The sequence below is a fragment of the Scyliorhinus torazame genome, chromosome 20, assembly GCF_047496885.1.
Source record: "Scyliorhinus torazame isolate Kashiwa2021f chromosome 20, sScyTor2.1, whole genome shotgun sequence".
Classification (NCBI taxonomy): domain Eukaryota; kingdom Metazoa; phylum Chordata; class Chondrichthyes; order Carcharhiniformes; family Scyliorhinidae; genus Scyliorhinus; species Scyliorhinus torazame.
This window is the reverse complement of record NC_092726.1, coordinates 31732317-31747369: the sequence shown is the minus strand read 5'-3', so window position 1 is coordinate 31747369 and position 15053 is coordinate 31732317. Positions and strand designations below refer to the sequence as shown.

General features: G+C 40.5%; 1 non-coding gene across 1 annotated transcript; it reads left to right on the top strand.

The window, feature by feature from the left end:
* The first annotated feature begins 13740 nt into the window (after window positions 1-13740).
* On the top strand, window positions 13741-13930 carry LOC140397108 (U2 spliceosomal RNA). Its single transcript, XR_011936705.1, has one exon. It is a non-coding gene; the product is annotated as a U2 spliceosomal RNA (small nuclear RNA).
* Window positions 13931-15053: the final 1123 nt, after the last annotated feature.

Below are 15053 nucleotides of genomic sequence, written 5' to 3'. Positions count from 1 at the left end.
ACTTGGAACAATACTAAAGCTTGATCTCCACAGGCGAAACAACAAACTTTGGATTTCTTGTCCGCTACCCGTTTCAGCGCATTTTGTGCAACTTTTAAATGTTGTCCAGCCAATTGACCTGCTCTATTTAATAGTTCCCTAAAATTTGCCACGTAATCCAATAATGTAATTTCTGATTACTCACGCACCAATTTTTCCTTACTCAATTTAAGTGACCCTCGTACCTCATGACGAAAGGTTAGTTCAAAAGACTAAATTTGGTTGACTCAGTAGGTGCATCCATAATTGCAAACAGTACGAATGGAATTTCTTTATCACAATCCTCTCAATTATCGTGACACTAAGCCCTCAACACTGTCTTTAATTTCTGACATTTACCTTTCGATTACTCCCTGCGATTCTGGGTGGTACGCAGTTGATTTAAATTGTTTTATTCCGAAACTATCCATAACTTCTTTGAATAATCAGGAGGTAAAATTTGACCCTTGATCCGGTTGTATTTCTGTGGGTCGTCTATTGCTAGTAAATAATTCAAGTAATTCCTCAAGAATCTTTTTAGCTGTAATATTACTGGATGGCCTCCGGAAACCTAGTAGACACCTCCATTATCGCCAAAAGATATTGATTCCAACATTTTGTTTTAGGAAGTTGTCCTACACAATCAATTAGGACCCTTGGAAAAGGTTCCTCAAATGCTGCAACGGGTATTCAGGGCGCTGCTTTTATCACTGCTTGAGGTTTCCCTATCATTTGACATGTGTGACATGACTGACAACATTTAATTACATCTTTCTGGCGTACAGGCCAATAAAATTGTTTTTGTATTTTAGCTTAAGTTTTCCTTATTCCCAAATGACCTCCCACTGGAACCTCATGTGAAACTCGCAACACCTCCTTTCCATACCCAACGGCAATACTACTTGATGAACCTCTGCCCACTTTTCATCAGCCTGCATATGTAAAGGTCTCCATTTTCTCATCAAGCCATTACTTTTACGGTAATAACACTCTGTTATACACTCTTCCGTGTATGTTTCTGATACATCCGTTTTATTTCTACACCTTTCTGTTGTAACTCTGCCAATTTTCCTGAACTAAAAATATCCGCCTCATCCTCCACCTTTGTCAACCATCTGATCAAAACTCCTTTCTGATAATTGCACTTCAACTTCATCTTCACTCTCTGAATTCCCCTCCTGTCTTAACCTGTGACTTTGCGACCTTGTAACTACAGAATCCGGAAAAATCCTTCAACACTTCAGTTGTCTGATTTTCCACTGGATTATCAACCACCGTGGGCATCAGTCCCACCTGCGATTCAGCTGTATCATTACCAGAGATAAACTGTATTCCTGGACAAGATAGTTTCTCTATTACTCCTACTACCACCTCACGCCTCTTCACTGGACTTTCCAACCTTACCTTATATAATTGAACACTACTCCTCTCACCCTGAATTCCACATATTACCACCTTTTCTGGCAGCATTCTTCCCAAACTACATAACTCCTCATCTCCTACCATTAAAGATTGATTAGCTCCCGTATCTCTTAAAATTGTGACTTCTTGACCTACTCCTCATGATACACATGAGTAACCTTTACCAACACAAGTAAATTCTTTAAAGAGATCTGGCACCATTTGATAAATCACCTCTTGATCAGGTGTACAATCTTTTGCAACTCCTTCGCTTCATTTGGGCTTTCCTTTACCACTTTAACTACCCCCACTGTCTTATCCTGTTTTACCACATCAGCCTTCCCAGCGCTTTTCTTCAAGCACCAACACTGTGACTTTACATGGCCTAGTTTATTACAGTGAAAACATTTGAACCTTTTCATGTCTCTTCCACCCTCCTGGATTTTTACTCTGAGGTACACTTTCCTTATTATATCCCATCACATCACCTTTACTTTTACCACTTGAGTATTTCTCATGTCCCCAGTTTCTATCCCTCACAGGCTGAAACTGATGTCGGAAACCAAGCTTTGATTTATGAACTAATTCATAATCATCTGCCATTTTGCTGCTAATCTCGCAATTTTAACCCTCTGTTCATGCACATGAGTGCATACTGCATCAGGAATTCAATGTTAAACTACTCCAAAAGTATAATTTCTCTGAGAGCTTTGTACGTTTGGTCTATTTTCAAATCCCTTATCCACCTATCAAAATTAATTTGTTTGAGCCTTTCAAACTCCATGTATGTATGACCAAATTCTTTCTTTAATTTTCTAAACCTTTGTCAGTGAGCTTCGTGCCCGAGTTCATATGCACCTAAGATGGATTTTGTCACCTCCTCATACGTCCCAGATACCTCCTGCGGTAGTGATGCAAACACTTCACTGGCTCTACCTTCCAGCTTTGTTTGAATCAGTAATACCCACATGTCCTGTGGCCATTTTATTTGTTTAGCCACCTTATCAAATTAAATGAAAAAGGCTTCTACTTCCTTCTCGTCAAACCTTGGCAATGCTTGGACATATTAAAAAAAAATTCCACCAAGCCTTCAACTTTGACGCTCTTTCTCACTATCTTCATCACTATCATCCAACTGTACGTTTCCCTTTGCATCTACCAATTTTAACTGACTGTCATGTTTCATGGCTATTTTCTGAAGTTCAAACTCTCTCTCTTTACTTTTTCCCCTCATCTGTATCTCCCGTTCTCTTTCTCTTTGTTCTGCTGGGGCTATTCTTCCATTTCTACTTACTTCTCTCACCTTTTCTATTTCTTCTCTCTCTCTCATTCATTTCCGTCTCTCTCCCTTTCTTATTCCTCTCTATCTCTTTCTTTCTCCCTTTCTTTTTCCTACAGCAAACTAAAGGCATTTAATCAGTGCCCTACAGTAAATCAAATGTACAGAAACAGTGCCCCAGAATAAATCCAAAGTGTTTAAACAGTGCACTGCAGTAAATCAAATATAATTAAATAGCGCACAACAGTCCATCAATTGTATTTAAACAGTGCCCTCGAGTCAATTAAATGCATTTCAACAGTGCCCGACTGTAAATCAAATGCATTTAAACAGTGCCCTAAGTTAAATCAAATGCATTTAAACAATGCCCTACAGTAAACCAAACGTTTTTGAACAGTGCTTTATAGTAAATCAAATGCATTTAAATAGTGCCCTACAGTAAATGAAATGCATTTAAACAGTGACACAGTAAATCAAATGTATTTAAACAGGCGCTGCAATAAATCAAATGCGTTTAAACAGTGCCCTACCGGAAACTAAATGCATTAAAAAAGTGCCACGAAGTAAATCAAATGCATTCAAACAGTGCCCTACAGTGAGCCAAATATATTTAAATCGTGATTTATAGTAAATTAATTGCATTTAAACTGTGCCCTACAGTAAATCAAATGCATTTAAACAGTGCCCTACAGTAAACCAAATGCATTAAACCGCGCGCCAGAGTAAATAAAATGCATGAAAACAGCGGCCTACAATAAACCAAATACGTTTATCCAGTGCACTACAGTAAATCAAATGCATTTATACAGTGCACCACAGTAAATAAAATGTATTTAAAAAGTGCCCGACACTAAAGCAAATGCATTTAAACTGTGCTCTGAAGAAAATCAAATGCATTTAATCAGTGCCCTACAGCAAACCAAACGTATTTAACCAGTGCGCTGATGCAAAATCACTTGGAATTAAACAGTGCCCTGCAGTAAATCAAATGCATTTAAACAGTGCCCTACAGTAAATCAAATGCATTTAAACAGTGCCCTACAGTAAATCAAATACATTTAAACAGTGCCCGACAGTTAAATGAAGGTAATTAAACAGTGCCCGACATTAAATCAAATGTATTTAAACAGTGTACTACAGTAAATCAAAGGCACTTAAACAGTACTTTACAGTAAACCAAAGGCATTTAATCAGTGCCCTACTGTACATCAATCGCATTTAAACAGTGTCCTACAATAAACCAAATGCACTTAAATAGTGCCTACAGTACATCAATCTTATTTGTTCTGGGCCAGGGTTTAGAGATTCCCAAAGTGTATCATGAAGTTCACCTCACGCCCCTGACCCAGAACTTTTAATAGACTGTGGTATGGGGAGCACACGGCCCACTCTACAGGAGTGGTACAGCAGAAATGGAAAATATATTTTAAATAACAAATCGATGTTTATTCTATGAATTTAAGTTAACCTTTTTAAAACATACAGTGAACTTCTTAGCAACCATTAATTCAACTACAACCCCCAAAGAATACAACACTAAGTAATGCTTACGCTGTCCTTTTAACATCCAGAAGACTTACAAAAAACAGAACCTTTAACAGAAGCACATCTGGTTAACGTCACTCCTGAAAACGTTTATAATTCTGACTTCACCAAATGATCAAGAGATAGACGCTTCATGGCAGAGAGATCAAGAGTACACCTGCTCTGTCTGGCTTCTGCTCCAACACTGAAACTAAAACACACCCTGCAGCAAACAGCCTAAAACGAAAGTAAAAAGCTGCCAGACATCCCAGCTCCACCCATACTCTGACATCACTGATAAACACCCGTTTCTTAAAGGTTCATTTCTTAAACACCCATTTCTTAAAGGTACTCTCACATGACACCTCCGCCCAAGAAAAAATATAAACCATCAACTTCAAGATGGTTTCATTTTTCACCTTGTCACTATCCTTTAAGAAATGCACGAAGTAAACACACTTTTGCGTTTCTAAAAACAACACACGCAAACAGGGATAATAATATAGTCCATTTGTGTTCTTCTTCCTTCAACTGAAGCCCTTCTCGATTGACAGTCACTTTCAACATGAAATTTTACTTAAATGTTTAATGAAATTCACTCATGCCAAGAAATCGCATTATTTCCCTTCGTTTGAGGGTATCGGAAACTTCGCAATGAAAGTGACTTGGGTTTTTCCAAATTCACTTTTGGCTAGGTTTATCACCAAACCCGCCTCCAGAAGTCGATCGAATAATTCCATCAGACGTTTCAACTGTTCTTTCCATGTCTGGCTGAAAACTATCAGATCGTCGATGTATACCACACGATTGGGTAATCCTGAAACAACTTTGTTAGTTAACCATTTAAACGTGGTTCGGCGTTTTTCATGCCAAATGGCATAACTTTGAATTGTTATATACCATCTGGAGTCACAAAAGCTGAAATCTCCTTCGCCCTTTCGGATAAAGGTACCTGCCAGCAACCCTTAAGTAAATCCAGTTTGGAAATAAAAGCTGATTGTCCCACTTTCTCAATGCAATTCTTCAAACGTGGGATAGGGTAAGAGCCCGTTCTTGTAACTGCATTAACCTTTCTATTGTCTACACACAACTGTTGGGTACCGTCTGGTATTGGTATCATCACTATGGGCGAGCTCCATTGGCTGCAACCCACTTCAATTATGCCATTTTAAAGCATAATCACCATCTCTTTGTTAACCTGTGCCAATTTTAAAGGATTAAGTCTACATGGATGTCGTTTGATTGGAACAGCATTTCCCACATCTACATCATGTATAGCCATTTTAGTACTTCCCAATTTATGTCCACAAACTTGCCCATGTGATAACTTTCAGGTCAGTCCGTTTTTCCTCTGGAAGGTAACTCTACAATTTATCCCAATTTTTAAGAACATCCCCGTTTTCCAATTTAATTTGAGGTGTGTCAAATTCACAGTCATCTGGATTTGGTTGGTCATTTTGAGTTAGAATCATTAAAACCTTTTTCTCTCCTTCCCTTTCCAAGCACCTTTTAAGCATATTCACATGACACACTCGGTGAGTCTTCCTTTTATCTGGTGTTGTTACCACGTAATTCATTTCACTTAATTTCCTTTCAATCTGATATGGTCCACAAAGCCTAGCTTTTAAAAGTTCACCTCCCACTTGGAACAATACTAAAGCTTGATCTCCACAGGCGAAACAACAAACTTTGGATTTCTTGTCCGCTACCCGTTTCATCGCATTTTGTGCAACTTTTAAATGTTGTCTAGCCAATTGACCTGCTCTATTTAATAGTTCCCTAAAATTTGCCACGTAATCCAATAATGTAATTTCTGATTACTCACGCACCAATTTTTCCTTACTCAATTTAAGTGACCCTCGTACCTCATGACGAAAGGTTAGTTCAAAAGACTAAATTTGGTTGACTCAGTAGGTGCATCCATAATTGCAAACAGTACGAATGGAATTTCTTTATCACAATCCTCTCAATTATCGTGACACTAAGCCCTCAACACTGTCTTTAATTTCTGACATTTACCTTTCTAATACTCCCTGCGATTCTGGGTGGTACGCAGTTGATTTAAATTGTTTTATTCCGAAACTATCCATAACTTCTTTGAATAATCAGGAGGTAAAATTTGACCCTTGATCCGGTTGTATTTCTGTGGGTCGTCTATTGCTAGTAAATAATTCAAGTAATTCCTCAAGAATCTTTTTAGCTGTAATATTACTGGATGGCCTCCGGAAACCTAGTAGACACCTTTATTATCGCCAAAAGATATTGATTCCAACATTTTGTTTTAGGAAGTTGTCCTACACAATCAATTAGGACCCTTGGAAAAGGTTCCTCAAATGCTGCAACGGGTATTCAGGGCGCTGCTTTTATCACTGCTTGAGGTTTCCCTATCATTTGACATGTGTGACATGACTGACAACATTTAATTACATCTTTCTGGCGTACAGGCCAATAACATTGTTTTTGTATTTTAGCTTAAGTTTTCCTTATTCCCAAATGACCTCCCACTGGAACCTCATGTGAAACTCGCAACACCTCCTTTCCATACCCAACGGCAATACTACTTGATGAACTTCTGCCCACTTTTCATCAGCCTGCATATGTAAAGGTCTCCATTTTCTCATCAAGCCATTACTTTTACGGTAATAACACTCTGTTATACACTCTTCCGTGTATGTTTCTGATACATCCGTTTTATTTCTACACCTTTCTGTTGTAACTCTGCCAATTTTCCTGAACTAAAAATATCCGCCTCATCCTCCACCTTTGTCAACCATCTGATCAAAAATCCTTTCTGATAATTGCACTTCAACTTCATCTTCACTCTCTGAATTCCCCTCCTGTCTTAACCTGTGACTTTGCGACCTTGTAACTACAGAATCCGGAAAAATCCTTCAACACTTCAGTTGTCTGATTTTCCACTGGATTATCAACCACCGTGGGCATCAGTCCCACCTGCGATTCAGCTGTATCATTACCAGAGATAAACTGTATTCCTGGACAAGATAGTTTCTCTATTACTCCTACTACCACCTCACGCCTCTTCACTGGACTTTCCAACCTTACCTTATATAATTGAACACTACTCCTCTCACCCTGAATTCCACATATTACCACCTTTTCTGGCAGCATTCTTCCCAAACTACATAACTCCTCATCTCCTACCATTAAAGATTGATTAGCTCCCGTATCTCTTAAAATTGTGACTTCTTGACCTACTCCTCATGATACACATGAGTAACCTTTACCAACACAAGTAAATTCTTTAAAGAGATCTGGCACCATTTGATAAATCACCTCTTGATCAGGTGTACAATCTTTTGCAACTCCTTCGCTTCATTTGGGCTTTCCTTTACCACTTTAACTACCCCCACTGTCTTATCCTGTTTTACCACATCAGCCTTCCCAGCGCTTTTCTTCAAGCACCAACACTGTGACTTTACATGGCCTAGTTTATTACAGTGAAAACATTTGAACCTTTTCATGTCTCTTCCACCCTCCTGGATTTTTACTCTGAGGTACACTTTCCTTATTATATCCCATCACATCACCTTTACTTTTACCACTTGAGTATTTCTCATGTCCCCAGTTTCTATCCCTCACAGGCTGAAACTGATGTCGGAAACCAAGCTTTGATTTATGAACTAATTCATAATCATCTGCCATTTTGCTGCTAATCTCGCAATTTTAACCCTCTGTTCATGCACATGAGTGCATACTGCATCAGGAATTCAATGTTAAACTACTCCAAAAGTATAATTTCTCTGAGAGCTTTGTACGTTTGGTCTATTTTCAAATCCCTTATCCACCTATCAAAATTAATTTGTTTGAGCCTTTCAAACTCCATGTATGTATGACCAAATTCTTTCTTTAATTTTCTAAACCTTTGTCAGTGAGCTTCGTGCCCGAGTTCATATGCACCTAAGATGGATTTTGTCACCTCCTCATACGTCCCAGATACCTCCTGCGGTAGTGATGCAAACACTTCACTGGCTCTACCTTCCAGCTTTGTTTGAATCAGTAATACCCACATGTCCTGTGGCCATTTTATTTGTTTAGCCACCTTATCAAATTAAATGAAAAAGGCTTCTACTTCCTTCTCGTCAAACCTTGGCAATGCTTGGACATATTAAAAAAAAATTCCACCAAGCCTTCAACTTTGACGCTCTTTCTCACTCTCTTCATCACTATCATCCAACTGTACGTTTTCCTTTGCATCTACCAATTTTAACTGACTGTCATGTTTCATGGCTATTTTCTGAAGTTCATACTCTCTCTCTTTACTTTTTCTCCTCATCTGTATCTCCCGTTCTCTTTCTCTTTGTTCTGCTGGGGCTATTCTTCCATTTCTACTTACTTCTCTCACCTTTTCTATTTCTTCTCTCTCTCTCATTCATTTCCGTCTCTCTCCCTTTCTTATTCCTCTCTATCTCTTTCTTTCTCCCTTTCTTTTTCCTACAGCAAACTAAAGGCATTTAATCAGTGCCCTACAGTAAATCAAATGTACAGAAACAGTGCCCCAGAATAAATCCAAAGTATTTAAACAGTGCACTGCAGTAAATCAAATATAATTAAATAGCGCACAACAGTCCATCAATTGTATTTTAACAGTGCCCTCGAGTCAATTAAATGCATTTCAACAGTGCCCGACTGTAAATCAAATGCATTTAAACAGTGCCCTAAGTTAAATCAAATGCATTTAAACAATGCCCTACAGTAAACCAAACGTTTTTGAACAGTGCTTTATAGTAAATCAAATGCATTTAAATAGTGCCCTACAGTAAATGAAATGCATTTAAACAGTGACACAGTAAATCAAATGTATTTAAACAGGCGCTGCAATAAATCAAATGCGTTTAAACAGTGCCCTACCGGAAACTAAATGCATTAAAAAAGTGCCACGAAGTAAATCAAATGCATTCAAACAGTGCCCTACAGTGAGCCAAATATTTTTAAATCGTGATTTATAGTAAATTAATTGCATTTAAACAGTGCCTGACAGTAAATCAAAAGTATTTAAATTTGCGCCCTAGAATAAATTAAATGCGTTTACACAGTGTCCGACACGAAATCAAACGCATTGAAACAATGCCCTACAGTAAGTCAAGTGCATTTAAACAGTGCCCGACAGCAAACTAAAGGCATTTAAACAGTGCCCTGCAGTACATTAAATGCATTTAAACTGCCCGACAGTAAATCAAATGTATTTAAACAGTGCCCCAGAATAAATCCAAAGTATTTAAACAGTGTACTGCAGTAAATCAAATATAATTAAATAACGCACAACAGTCCATCAAATGCATTTAAACAGTGCCCTCGAGTCAATTAAATGCATTTAAACAGTGCCCTACAGTAAATCAAATGCATTTGAACAGTGGCCTAAAATAAATCAATTATATCTAAACGGTGCCAAATGTATTTAAACAGTTCTTTATAGTAAATTAGATGCATTTAAACAGTGCCAACAATAAATCAAATGTATTTAAACAGTGCCACGACAGTCAATCAAATGTGTTTAAACACTGCGCAAGAGTAAAACAAATACTTTTAAACAGTGCACCACAGTAAATCAAATGCATTTAAACAGTGCCCTACAGTAAATCAAATGCATTTAAACAGTGCCCAACAGTAAATCAAATGCATTTTGTTCCCTACAGTAAACTAATTGCATTTATACAGTGCCCGATACTCAAATGCATTTTAACATTGCCCTCCTGTAAATCAAAAGCATTTAAACAGTGTTCTACGTTAAATCAAATGCATATAAACAGTGCCCTACAGTAAATCAAATGCATTTAAACAGTAACATAGTAAATCAAATGTTTTTAAACAGGCACTACAATAAATCAAATGCATTTAAACAGTATCCCACAATGAACTAAATGCATTTTAAAAATGCCCTGCAGTGAATCAAATGCATTCAAACAGTGCCCTCCAGTATACGAAATGCTTTTAAACAGTTTCTGACAGTTAAATAAATGCATTTAAAGAGTGCCCAACACTCAAATGCATATAAGTAGTGCCCTACAGTAAATTAAATCAATTTAAACAGTGCCCTGTTGTAAACCAAATGCGTTTAAATAGTGCGGTGAAGTAAATGAAATGCATTTAAACTGTGCCCTACAATAAATCAAATGCATTTTAACAGTGCCCATCGTAAATCAATGCATTTAAACAGTGCCCTACAGGAAATCAAATGCATTTATACAGTGCCCTACAGTAAACCAAATGCATTTAAACAGTGCCCTATAGTCAATCAAATGTATTTAAACAGTGCCCGACAGTCAAACGGACCTTATTTAAACAGAGCCTTACAGTAACACACCAATTAACAGTGCCCTACTGTAATCGGACTTAAAATGTGCCCGATAATAAATCATGTTTTTAAACATTAAACATGTTTATGTAAAGCGAATTGCTTTGGAGACCTAAAAAACAACTTTCCCGAGGCCAGTATATGCCCTTCCAAAAACTGAACGGGATCCAGCCAAAATAATACTGTTCCATATTTCTATCCAGCATATTAATTCTGCTCCATTTTAATATGCAGCCATATTAAAACGGCTCCATATTAATACTGTTCCATATTAATACTCTTCCACATTAATACTGTTCCATATTAATACTGTTCCATATTCGTGCTGCTTCATTTTAAGACCGTTACAAATGAGTACTGTTCCCTATTAATGTCCAGCATATAAACATTGTTCCATATTAATACTCGCTCAGATTATAACTTTTCCATATTAGTAGTGTTCCATATTAATACTGTTCTATATGATTACCGGTACATATTAATATCCAGCCATGTTAACACTGTTCCATATTAGTACTGTTCCATATTAATATCTGGCCAATTTAATATCCGGCTATATTAACACTGTTCCATAGTAATACAGTTCCATATTAACATCCAGCCACATTCCATATTAATAATAATTATCTTTGTCACAAGTAGTCTTACATTAACACAACAACGAAGTTACTGTGAAAAGCCCTTCGTCGCCACATTCTGGCGCCTGTTCGGGTACACAGAGGGAGAATTCAGAATGTCCAATTCACCTAACAAGCACGTCTTTCGGGCCTTGTGGGAGGAAACCGGAGCAGGAAATGCACGCAGACACCGGGAGAACATGCAGGCTCCGCAAAGAGACTGACCCAAGCTAGGAATCAAATCTGGGACCCTGGAGCTGTGACGATATGGTTCCATATTAATACTGTTCCATATTAGTACTGTTCCATATTAATATTCAGCCATATTAATACTATTCCATATTAATACGGTTCCAAGTTAATATGCAGCCATATTAATCCTGCTCCATATGAATAATGTTCCATATTAATATCCAGCCACATTAATGCTCTTCCATATCAATATGGTTCCATATTAATATGCAGCCAGATTAATACGTTTTTGCTCAATGCCTGCTACCCCGCCCCCCACATGGAGGTTGGACATGGCCCGACTTGCACAGAATGCTTTGTGCAAGAAAATATCACAGCCACAGATAACTATATTATTAATAACTAGAATGGGGAAGTCCCGCCCTTCACGCTCTGGGAGGCCACGAAGGCTGTGGTCAGGGGTGATATCATAGCCAAGAACGCACGTAGAGACAAGGTAGAGAGGGTGGCTAGGCGACAGTTGTGGACTCCATACTGGAGGTAGACAGGCGATACTCTGAGGGCCTGACCAAAGAACTCCTGGCGGAGAGGAAAAAGCTACAAATGGACTTTGATCTGCTCTCCACGAGGGAAGCATTGCAGTAACTCCGCCAGGTACGGGAGACCCTTTACGAACACGGAGATAAAGCCAGCCACTGCTGGTTCGCCAGCTGAGAAAGCAGGCAGCCACGGGGGTAATAGCTCAGATTAGAAGCAGCAGACCGAATCCAGTGGCAGAGCCAAAAAATGTCTACGAGGCATTTGAGACGTTCTACCGGGGGCTATTCACCTACAAGCCATCACCTTAGGGATGAAACAGTTCATCGATGGACGGGACACGCCAGTTGTGAGACAGGCTGAAAATGGGACTGGAAGCACCAGTAAAACTGGGAGAAGGATAGCGCAGTGGTGAGCCGTCGTTCCTCATGATCCCGCCCGCCCCAAACATCCCTGTGACGATGGATGTGGCTGTCCTGAAACCCAGTTGTGTGTAGAAGCTGGGATTCGTCTTTCTGGAGCGCAGGAGGTTAGGGGGAATTGAAACAAGTCTTCAACGTCATAAAGATTTTTTTTTAATGATAGAAATGGATAGATCCTCTGCCCCCAATTGCTCGACTGCATAAATCCCACCTTAGTTAGTGTACCAATCCACCGGACTTTCCACAATACCATATCCAGCAATGCTCAGGAAGAATAATTGTTTTCCTATCCAGCCGAATGTTCTATATTGAAGAAGCTGGTGAACTTTAGAAGGACAATTCTGCCTTCCTATCCACACTGCTGTTCACACATCAGTGCACTACGTCGAGATATACTTTGGACTGACTTTTCTGTGTCATTTTTGGCTCTATTGTTCATAAAAACAGATCAAGCTGAGCTGGACGAGATCTGCGTGTTCCCAGTGCACTCTGCTGAACACATCCAGATATCGTCTGGAGTAATATTTCGCTCTTCCGTTCTAACCTGGTGCTCCAACGGACACATGCACCTGCCCTGCAGCCGAACATGTATGTGTTTCATTTCCCAACCACTGTCCACACCCACTGACCCAAGCTGTACTTCAGAAGCCAATCTGCCTGTGCCATTCGCCTTGGATTGTTTCGAAATCCCACGTCAGGCTCGAATGCAGGTTACGATTCTTTATAGAATCATAGAATACAGAGCGGAAGGCGGGTCATTCGGCGCAACGCGTCTGCACCAGCCCTTAGAAAGAGCAACCTATTTAAGCCCACACCGCCACCCTATCCACATTCCCGCAAACCAAACTAACCTAAAGGGCAATTTAGCACGGCGAATCCACCTGACTTGCACATATTTGGACTGTGGGAGGAAAACAGAGAACCCAGAGGAAACCGTGTCAGAGAAAGTGCAAACTCCACATGGACAGACATCCGAGGCTGGAATTGAACCTGGGTTGCTGGCGCGCTGAGGCAAGCGTGCAAACTACTGTGACACCGGATTGCAGCCTCCTGGACTCTGCACTGCACAGATTCACCGTGTAGGACAATCTCTGGGGTCTCTGACATCCTCTTTTTTGTTTTACAATGAAATACACAGTTCTTAAAATTTAGAGTAGTCAATTATTTTTCCAATTTATGGTGGCTAATCCACCTACCTCTCACATCTTTGAGTTGTGGGGTGAGACTCACGCAGAACCGGGGAGAATGTGCAAACTCCACGCGGCCAGTGACCCGGGGCCGGGGTCGCAATGTGGACTGGGAACTTCAGGTAATTAGGAGAGCAAAAACGGTACATGAAAGGATACAGGCAGGTAAAATGAACGAACGTCCTAAGTAATTTTACCAGCTCATTACGGGTAAAAGGATAACTCGGGAAATAGCCGGAAAACATGGGCTATCGCTTCTCGGCCTTTTGGTTCAGATCAAGTGTTGTATCTGTTCTTATCAGTTTAATATCTTGTATGTCCCCTTCGGGGGACCGAATATTAAATTGATTTTTGGGACACGGAGATGGTTCAGGGGCTTTCTTGCTCCGCTCCAGGCATCAACCTGGTCTTGCAATGTTTCCAGCAATGGTGCCTTCACCCCGCTTTGGGCACAAATAGTGCAAAAGCAGAAAATGGCGCAAAACCTGGCTTCCCCTCTCCTGTCTTGTCCAGTTGTCTCATCCTGACCAATTAAAAAAATTTCAGGCTCCAGAGCATTGCTAGCTTTTCTGCTGGCGGGCGCTTCGCGCACTAATGTCGTGAGCCTATGGGCTCGCGGACTTGCGGCAGCCAGGCTCCGTTTTCAGCTGATATGCCAAACAGATTTCCTGCTGCTTTTTACAGGCCACTCACCCTCACCCTCGGATGCCGACTTGCCTTCTCCTCACTTCAGTTACCACATCCCTTCATCCTGCACAACGGGGAAGTGTGGCGACAGACTGAACGGCATCCTGATTTGGATGTAGGTACACCTTCACGGCGTCTCTTTTCGTTCTCGTGACTCCACGACCATCACGCCAGGGTGGAGCTCAGGGAGACTAGACATTTCCCCCTGTTGGATTCCGCCAGTACTTGCTGCTTGCACGGATTGCCCTTTGTTCGGCAAAGGTGGAGATTTCTTCGACTCCCTCCGTTGGGTGTCACTGGGCCTTCACAGCGTCTCCATTTAATCTGGTGACGACAGGGGGTGGCTTGCCAGACGATGTCTTCCTGTTGTGTTTTACTGGTTCTGCATGCACAGACTCCACCGTGCTCGGCCAAGCTGGAGGTCTCTTGACCAACAGTGACCGTAGACTAAAAGTTCCAAAGCACGGTCGAGCGCAGCAAGGTGCTCCTGAATGTCGGTGGACGAGGAGGACAAGAGCCATAGCCGGAAAATATTGGCTATCGCTTCTCGGCCTTCTGGCTGAGATCAAGTGTAGTCTCATTTGATCGAGGGAAGCTGAGGATCTCGATAACGATCGTGGATTGGAGAACTCGGAGGGATTGAAATCGTCAAAGAGGAAACGTTTGGAGCCCGGCTGCTATTGGTGGATCTACATACTGGCCTAAACTTCTGGTTTAGGCCTAACGCCGATACAGTTCAGACCCAACGTACGAGCTATGGATGCAGCTGCATCCCGACCACCAGACTGGGGAGTGCGAAACACTGTCCGAGTCACAGTGAAGAAAACGGAAGGAGAGTCACCTGTGGACAGGAAACATTTCGTGAAGAGGGTGCTG